This window comes from Patella vulgata, chromosome 3 (assembly GCF_932274485.2).
Source record: "Patella vulgata chromosome 3, xgPatVulg1.2, whole genome shotgun sequence".
NCBI lineage: Eukaryota > Metazoa > Mollusca > Gastropoda > Patellidae > Patella > Patella vulgata.
In genome coordinates this window covers 46769500-46777634 of record NC_065881.2, presented here as the reverse complement: position 1 = coordinate 46777634, position 8135 = coordinate 46769500, and the positions used below count along the sequence as shown (strand labels likewise).

General features: G+C 35.4%; 1 long non-coding RNA gene across 1 annotated transcript; it reads left to right on the top strand.

Moving 5' to 3' along the window:
• Window positions 1–317: 317 nt before the first annotated feature.
• LOC126815518 (uncharacterized) lies at window positions 318–7925 on the top strand. Its single transcript, XR_007677961.2, has 5 exons — window positions 318–332; window positions 913–1117; window positions 3340–3443; window positions 3988–4064; window positions 6170–7925. It is a non-coding gene; the product is annotated as an uncharacterized LOC126815518 (long non-coding RNA).
• Window positions 7926–8135: the final 210 nt, after the last annotated feature.

Sequence of the window (8135 nt, the reverse complement as noted above, 5' to 3'; positions counted from 1 at the left end):
TTATGTAAAATATCTAGTTTAGTTAAATCCGTAATGCATTTATAAGTGTCATTATGGGTATTGGGCCAAAGTCCAACTTCAGTAAGAATATTTCTAATATAGTATTTTTTTTACAGATAAAGGCAATATTATTGCTGGCCTTATCGACATGCGTATGGGGGAGACACGTTTTCAAGTTAACCGTCCTTGATGGCACACTGATCAGCAGTGAAATCAGCGAAACATACTACAGATTTTGATAATACAATTAAATATAAATGAATTAGAAATATATACATTATTTATATAAACCATTCAGTAAATGGACATGAATGACGAAGGCGAAACGACAGGTTTGTAAACTGTTTTTTGATTGGTTCGTAGACCATCTACAATCAAGGCCAGAGTAGATAATTTGAAATCGTGGAAACCCTATGGATTAATCCAGGGTATAGTGGAGTAGAACGGAATGAGTATACCGCGGGGATACCGTAGATGCATTCTGCCCGATGAAGCAGTAACGCCTTATGTAAACAATGCACGCGCCATTGACGCCGCGTGCTGTGACGGCACGTGTTAAAGGCAGTCATGTTTTACAGAGATGGAATCCCGGTTGTACGTGACAAGGAGTAGGGTCGCCTGTCCAACCTCGTGGGTTTTCTCCGGGTCCTCCGGTTTCCTCCCACTGCTAAAGACCTCTACGCGCAAGCGAATTATTGAAATAAAATTAAACCATATGTTAATCCCGAAATGACCTAGTTTGTGTCGAGTGGACTTTAAACCCCATCTCTCTCTCTCTCTCTCTCTCTCTCTCTCTCTCTCTTTACAGAGATATTAGAAGACTCGTAATTCTCTGTTAAACAGATTGGTTTTAACATTGTGTAGTCAACGTGGTCTCCAGTTGTTCAAAGTGTTTCCCTTGATATTTCCCAGGTGAAGGCTGACAGCTGTCAATCATTCTGCACTGGTGGCCATGATGCCGCCTGTCAGATTTTCATGACTACGAAAGAGTGTTCACCCTGTTCACTTCGTCCACTTCACTCAGCAGGGCCTACACACAGTTTGTGAAATTATCTTACTCTGAATATCAAGAAATCGCTGAGACAATGGCACCCGTAGTAATTCAAGTAGAATATTGGTAAGTTAAAAGTAGAAAAACTAAAGATATAGCCAAAAATGTTAAAACAGCGGAGCCAATTGGGCCAATGGCAATAATATTATTTATTATATTACAATGTGATATAGCCTAATTATTTATGAGTATGAGTCTGTCAACAACAGTCAAGGAAAGTGCCTAGTCACTCAAAAGATAGCTATTATTAGTATTAGCTTAGCCTCTAGGCCTACTAAGGACTCTTCTAGGCTATAATGGTTCTACATTTCAATTGTCCAGTTCTCTTTGAAATTCCATGTGGAGATCATTTTTGCTGAATGTTCAGGACATATAAATAAGTTACTTAAAGTTAAAGCGGCATTATGGTAAGATTTAGATTTAAGAATTGACAGTTTTCGCAATAAAGAATAATAATTGAAAAATAGATCTAATGAAAAACGGAATATGTTGAAAATTTCAGTCAAATTACTTCATTCTGAGCTGAGTTAGCGCTGTTACAAGCACATTGTAGTCTCGATTGTCATTTCTACCGTTGTTAAGATCATAAAGTCTTGATTATCAATTTTTAAATTAAATCATTAACTGTCAATTGTATTTAAATCTGTTGAAAATCTCGATAACATCGAGAGTTGATTATGCTCTTGGTAAGTTAAAAATACATTATGCAAGAGCTAAATCTGATTATTGCAAGTCTTTATTTAGGCTTCAGATGTCATAGAAATTATAGATTAGATCTTTATTTACACAACAAGCACAAAATCAACTCTGTAGACCCACGGATGGCTTGGATTCGGCTTGGATTTAAACAGGATTTCATTCATTGATTAAATTTTTAAATTGCGGCGTAAGCGGAGATTAACCATTACGTTGACGTCATACTCCCGGAAATTTTAGATCGAAGCTAAATGATAGTGTATGAAGCGAGGCCGCTGATATTATGTTTAGTTGTGGTTAAAATGAGAGTTTGGATGTCGGTATTATACGCTCTTTTGTCACTTGCATTTACAGAAAAATTATGGAAATTGATAAACATCGCAGCTAACATCACCCCAGTTGAATTGCAGCCCCATTGGATCACTGTTTCCTATTTCAGTATTTGTCTGCTTCGGGAGTTGCGTAGGCCTACCAGTTACAGTACAAGAGTACACACAGGCTAAAAAGAAGTCTGCTATAATTATGCCTCATTGATTTGGTTCATTCCTTTCAAATTTTCGCTTCTTATCTATATATTAAAAGTCTTATTTTTAATTTGTACTAAAAATAAATGTGATACAAATTGAATTGCAACCCCGTCTCAAACTGAATAGGCTAACGGTACCACAGCCATTGAAAACGTTACTAGATAATTGAGATTATGTAGGTGGAGTTAACGCCTGTCAATCAAACGATCGGCTGTTCTCGGAGACGGTGAAGAGAGAGTTGACTCCTATTTCTAGTCAAAAATTACAATGGTGATAACTTTGTTCAGAATAAAGTAATTTGACTGCAATTTTCAATATATTCTTCTTTCGTCATCTATTTTTGAACTGTTATAGCAAGAATGGCCAACTCTCTATTAAAATCTCCCATAATGTATCTTTAATAAATGTCTGAAATTAATAATATTAGACATGTTTTATTTCATACCTATTTGGTGTATTTAATTTTTTTGAATTATTGTTTTTACATGTTTTAATTCATGTCCTGATTATTTAGTTAAGACTTGGGTTTGTTTATTTATATCCAACATTGTTAGAGACAACCACAAATCAGTCATTGTTTTTTAAGGCGAGCGATCGCTCTCGAGCATCTGCCGCTCACCTGAATGTCAACCGAGGGGCGTTTTTTTCCCTCCCCTTAAAACTGAAAATCGCTCTCCTTTACATAGTCATTGGGGGTTTATTATCATTTATGAAACCAGGAATGACCCCATTACATGCTCTCCTCTGAAATACAAACAACAACAACTGCACAAATACCTGAATTTGATGGTTAATGCTATCTCCAACTAAAATATTTTATAGTGTATTATGGTCTTATTACTGCTATAATGTTTATCTTTGTTTTATTTTAATTAAGCAATATTATTAATCAGTAACAATAGGCCTACATCAGAAAAATTGGCTGTAATAATACAGAGTTTTGTTGGCTAAAAGTGTATGACTACATGTCTACATACCTTGTTTGGTGATAATGAACTAAAATTCGAATGAAAAACTTTTGTAATATTTTATAATGAATAAATACTTTTTTCTTCTTTGTTGTAGTGGTTCCTGAGGCTTTGAACCTCGGTACCGAGAACTTAGACAACAAATATTGTCAAAGTTTCCAGCATCCGAGGTTCAAATTTCGGGAAGAGTGGGACGTCGTAGTAAGTTATATTGATTTAATATAAACATTGTCACAGTACTATCTTTTTTTATACGTCCACAAGTGGACATATATTGTCATCGCCCCTGTGTTCACATTTTGTTTGTTAACACTCTATATGTCACAATTTTTATCCGATTTTGATGAAAACTGTCCGACAAAATGGTCGCTCCCTGTATGCAATTAGTGTAAAAGTATGTAATACCAAGGTTGTGGACCCTCTGGAGGTCACAATTTTTATCCAGTTTTGATGAAACTTGAAATATATGATTATATCCCAAAGATCTTAGTTCCTTTCGATATTGATGATATAGTTTATTGTGAAAATGGAGATACAGTCCAAAGATCAAGTAAATGCCAGATTTCTCATATTCAACATTCATTTTGCATACAAGGAGGCCGCAATTTCACATTAATTGATAATTACAGGGGCCCCTCAGAAACTGGCCAGTGGACCCATGCGATAATATAACAATATAGATATACCACAAAAACATATTTATCTGTGAATCCCAATTTATATTGTTCAAATTGTGTACTTGCAGGTAGCTTTGAGATCACAATGAATAACAAGGTTGTGTTTTCCAAATTGAAACTTGGAGGATTTCCAGAAGATGAAGATGTATGTTTTGGTTCATTTATAAATCTTAACATACTAACTTGTGTATCTTTGTCATAATAAGAATGTTAATATACATGTATGAAAAATACTGACTTAGTAACATTAATATGGGTAATTCTGTGCCAAACTTAAAGGCCTTCTCTGGTGATACAAATCTTGACTTTCTATGTTGATGAGTAAGTTAGATATAACCTCTTAAACACAGTCTATTGACCGATATTTTCAAGTGTAATGATCTGGATTTTTTCAGAAATCAGGGAACTATTAAAGTAGGTTCAATTGGTCGTCAGATTGTCGTCCATTCATTAGCATTCATGTAAAAGAACCCTTGATAGTTGGAATTTGAAATAAGAGTAGGCCGTAATGCTGCTGTCTGGGTAAAATTGACCCCATAGCACACAGCATGTTTTCTTTAGCCCTGATGGAGCAGAAAAGTAGGTTAACCCCATTTCATTAGGTGAATGCCTTGATTTTTGTTGATACTGTCAGACATGATAACTTTGATTTTGATTCTAATTGAGTGAGATTGGTGAAACTTGGTGTATAGTTTCATTATATCAATACTAAGTTCAATAATGAGCATATTCTGCTCAGGTTTAGCAGAGTGATAATTTAATTTGTTGAGAATTGAGAACACAATAACTGAAGTTCAAATATAAATGTCATCCATACATAGTTAATAAGTGTGCTATAATCCTATGTCATCGAAATTTTAAAATACAATAACCTTGTTTCTTCTGAGCTAGTTTTAATTTTAAAAAAATGACATGCAGTTTCTGAGAACACCCCATTAAAGAAAGAAAATGTTTTTGTGCTGTTCTGCCTTGTGTGTAACTTCAATATTCTTATGTTAATGTAATATATATACTAAACTTTAAACAGCAAAAAAACCGTCAGTACGATTTCAAAATCTGAGAGGCACTTTAATCACATCATTCTATGTTTGGTCTCAGTACGACTTTAATAAGTCTCCTCTGAATTTGATCCCAAAGATGTTCAATTGGGTTTAAGTCCGGACTGAGGGCTAGCCAGTGCATAACGTTGACACCGTTCTGCTGTAGAAAATCCCGAGTAACTCTGATGGTGTGGGCACAGGCGTTGTCATGCTGGAAAACGTTGTTTCGATGACGTGCAAAATGTGGTATGATGTGGGGTCTCAGAGCTTGATCAATGTAGCACACTGCTGTGATGCTGCCTCCTCTCCCTGGACCAAGATTTTGGAACACCACACTCTGATTCCACCCCAAACCATTATGCTTGGACCTCCCATGAGTCTCGTTCCATGACACATTGGTCAGAATAATGCTGGCCATGTCGACACCATATTCTGTTCCTGCCATCTGCAATTGATACGCAATACCGACTCTCGTCTGTGAACAGAACAGTTCTGGTGTTGTTGGGCAAACTGTAGATGTTTACGTCGATGGCGAGGGGTGAGGATGGGTCCATGGCAGTGGATGTTTTCGTGAGACGTCGGCTCACTGTATCAGTACTGATGGGTCTTACGGGTGTTCCCACTGTCTGACGTGCTGTCTCAGATGCCTGTGTGAAGGGATTCTGCACGTGCTGTCGCACAACATGGCGGTCTTTTCGCCTTGTGGTAACCCTTGGTCTGCCAGTTCGGGGGCGATCATCCGTGGTGTTGGTGACCCGAAAGTGTTGCTGAAGCCTGTAGATGGTCCGAACATTGACCTGGAAGTGGTTGGCAACGGCTTGGGCAGTGTGGCCAGCGTCAAGTCTTCCAAGCGCCTGGCTCCTCTGAGCTGTCGTGAGTCCTGGCATGCTGCCTACGTTGTTTTGTGAATGATTCAACCAGGTATATGGGGGTGCAGTTTATAGGGCTGGTCCTGGTGAACAGCACATGCAGCATGAGTTACATGAAAATCATGAAGAACACATTACCATCTCAGAAGTCAGATTGCGTTTTTGAGAACATTTTCTGTGTTTGGGAAGGAGCCTTATTGCTCAGGTAAAGTTGGAGATGTGGTCACAAATATACAATAAAAACATTTGGCAAGTTTTATGCAATGCATCTATTCAGAGTAACATACCAACCTGCTTAGTATATATATGTCTTATGAGTGAATTTTTTTTCTGTATTTCAGGTGTTTGAAGCTATTAATCAAGCACAAGAAAATCTTGAACCCAAGGAAATAACAACCTCTAAAAATCCTTGTGTTATTCTGTAAATAAGACCCACTGTTGACTCGACAACCTAATTTAAACTCAGTGTTCGACTTAAATAATAATAATAATGCATCCATTTTACCATTTTATCAAATGTTAAATCCATGAAATGTGCTCATGGTGCATTGAACACAAGTGTCTCATAATAAAATTTAAAGTTTTCAAGTAAGATCTGAATTGATGGAGTGTTGGACTTCTTTTGAGGTTTGAAGTTAGATTATTCCAATTCGTGGATGCAGCAACTTTAACTTCCACTGAGGAACACAAAAATATTTCTCATTAATTGTTGGAAAAACAAAATCTTTTAAAATATACTTACCTGTAATTGATATTATGTACTTTTTAAGCTAACCTACTTAATACTCAGGACATAAGAAATCAGCTAATGCATTATTCCATGGGGATGTTTTATTTTTGATATTATTTTGTAAAATAATGTTTATTTCTTTGATATTCTATTTAATCTTAGGTTAAAAATAATAGTAGTGCTTGTCTGTTTTGAGTAGAACTTGACTCTAATTTCGGGTTGTTGTTGTTTTGTCAGGGGCCACTGAAAAATTCTCAATGATTTTCAAATATCTTGTTTTTTCACCAGAGCAGTTCACGTATGATTTCAAATACCTAAATATTAAACGATGGTGTTTGACTGATGGATTGATAAGCTTTGATGTTAAAATGACATATTGCTATCCTTGAAAATGTTTCAGTGATGTATAGTTTTAAATTAATTTTATATATCTATTTGAATATTACACTATTTCTTTAATTGCCAACATTGAAATGTGGTTGTACATTTTCACATGGTCTGTACCCAGTCAGTCAAGCTTCCATTATTGCTTGTGGACAATGATCTAGAGGTTAATGTTATCGTCTGATTGACTTTAAATTTAAACAGTGTTTATGTTCAGGAGACCAAGAAGCTTATTGATTACTTGAGGGGCTAAAGTCATGGACTTGATATTTACACACTGGGTTTATGTTCTTAAGACATCTGATTAAATTCACATTTATACAGTGCTTATGTTCATGCAAAAGTCTGTTAATTTTCAACGATTTCCCATAATTCGAACGACTGGAGATATCATCTGATTACCAGTACATGTTTTTTGTATAATAAATGTTAGCACTGGGAAGAACTAAAAGCCAATGGGTTGTTACTCTCATCAGTTTTTAGTGTCTTGTAAATGCTCCAATTACCTACATAAGAATAAATATATGACAACTTGACAAGCCTTGTGGACGGCTATGATGACTAGGCTGCATTTGGCATGTGTTGTGTTAACTGGCAACCAATTTTTCATAGTAGTAACTAGTAGTATGCATGTACATGTATTTAAATGTTGTTTCTCAGATGACTTCATGGTAAGAACAATCTTTATGTTAATACTCCCATAACAAACATTCATATCATTCAAAATGTTATATTCTTAATATGATTGATTCCCAATTGTATTGACAAGGAACTTTTGTTAAAAAATCTCCCTCATTTTCTTTCTTTTTAAATTTGGACTCTAGAGAAATACACTGGGGCTTGACTTGAAATAATTGTGATAATATTTGTTTACTTTATTTATTCATTAATATATTGTTTAAGATTATTTTTTTAAAAATTTCCCAGTGGTAATATTAAAATATATACTATAATTTCTTTTTGATTAAAATATTTCAGCCTTATTTTGATTTGTATTATTTTGGTTAGAGCATACAAAACAATATTGTTGCTAGCACATTATTGGTTTTGACTTGTTTGGTACATTTATAGTATCATACAATTAATCAGAATTTTTGTTACCAGTATCCCTTTTACGGTTTTGAAAACATGATAGGGTTCGGCCAGTGGACATTTCGGACTAGGACATTTTGTCCACTTTTTATATGTCCACA